The sequence below is a fragment of the Euprymna scolopes genome, chromosome 42, assembly GCF_053919585.1.
Source record: "Euprymna scolopes isolate OS-2025 chromosome 42, ASM5391958v1, whole genome shotgun sequence".
NCBI classification, from domain to species: Eukaryota; Metazoa; Mollusca; class Cephalopoda; order Sepiida; family Sepiolidae; genus Euprymna; species Euprymna scolopes.
Genome location: NC_136523.1, coordinates 67,617,560 through 67,619,650, shown reverse-complemented (window position 1 = coordinate 67,619,650; position 2,091 = coordinate 67,617,560).

The window sequence follows — 2,091 nt, the reverse complement described above, 5'->3', positions numbered from 1 at the left end:
TGTGTGTGCGTATATTGTATTATATATATGTGTGTGCGTATATTGTATTATATATATGTGTGTGCGTATATTGTATTATATATATGTGTGTGCGTATATTGTATTATATATATGTGTGTGCGTATATTGTATTATATATATGTGTGTGCGTATATTGTATTATATATATGTGTGTGCGTATATTGTATTATATATATGTGTGTGCGTATATTGTATGATATATATGTGTGTGCGTATATTGTATGATATATATGTGTGTGCGTATATTGTATGATATATATGTGTGTGCGTATATTGTATGATATATATGTGTGTGCGTATATTGTATGATATATATGTGTGTGCGTATATTGTATGATATATATGTGTGTGCGTATATTGTATGATATATATGTGTGTGCGTATATTGTATGATATATATGTGTGTGCGTATATTGTATGATATATATGTGTGTGCGTATATTGTATGATATATATGTGTGTGCGTATATTGTATGATATATATGTGTGTGTGTGCGTATATTGTATGATATATATGTGTGTGTGTGCGTATATTGTATGATATATATGTGTGTGTGTGCGTATATTGTATGATATATATGTGTGTGTGTGCGTATATTGTATGATATATATGTGTGTGTGTGCGTATATTGTATGATATATATGTGTGTGTGTGTGCGTATATTGTATGATATATATGTGTGTGTGTGTGCGTATATTGTATGATATATATGTGTGTGTGTGTGCGTATATTGTATGATATATATGTGTGTGTGTGCGTATATTGTATGATATATATGTGTGTGTGTGCGTATATTGTATGATATATATGTGTGTGTGTGCGTATATTGTATGATATATATGTGTGTGTGTGCGTATATTGTATGATATATATGTGTGTGTGTGCGTATATTGTATGATATATATGTGTGTGTGTGCGTATATTGTATGATATATATGTGTGTGTGTGCGTATATTGTATGATATATATGTGTGTGTGTGCGTATATTGTATGATATATATGTGTGTGTGTGCGTATATTGTATGATATATATGTGTGTGTGTGCGTATATTGTATGATATATATGTGTGTGTGTGCGTATATTGTATGATATATATGTGTGTGTGTGCGTATATTGTATGATATATATGTGTGTGTGTGCGTATATTGTATGATATATATGTGTGTGTGTGCGTATATTGTATGATATATATATATAAGAATTAACGTAAGGCAAACGAACGATTAAAACAGAAAAATGAACGAACGTTACGTGAAAAATATCATGAATAATACAAGGTTCAATATTTAAATTAAAAAAATTGAAAAAAAAATCTTACACCACGATTCGAACCCAAAACGTTTAGATAATAAACCAAGGCCTTAACTACCTGAGCTAAAGTGACGTCTTTAAAGTTTGTTTGGTTTATTAACTATTTAAAGTAAATCAGGTCATGACGTCATCTGACGCATGCGTTGTTGACCCCCCCCCCCCCCGCCAAAAGTTGTCGATTTCGGGGTAAAAGGTTAACGTTTTTCTCGTTTTCTGTCTAGACATCTCTCGCTCTTTGCCTGTCTGTCTGTAAAGACTGGAAAATAGCGTCTGGCTGTTTTTATTTAAAAAAAACTTCGATCGTTACTATTTTTTGTAAGTATATTTTTTTTTTATTTCACATGTTTGGCTTGGCTTTATTTTTCGTTTAACTATCGTATCTAACTATTTTCGTTGCCATAGCGTAGAAGTTCATAGTTTAGCTTTAATTAATTTTTTTTTTACCGATAACATTTTTAAATTGTAAATTCAGACCGCCATTAGAGCTTTCTGACGTCAAGATCACGTGACATGACTCAGCGGGTTTTAAATACAAGTTGACCAAAAATAAACGGTCGCGTGTATACTTTATGTAGAAGAGTTGGCGGCCGTATTTTTGGGGGGCAGTTATAAATCGATTTAAAAATATGTAATGTTTAACATTAAAATGTCACTCCCCCCCCCCCTGCAAAAAATCGATCAGTTGACGCACTTCTGATGGTCACTTTGGGCTAATTTTTCATTATTTGTCGTCCGGAACGTGGGGCTTTCATATGAG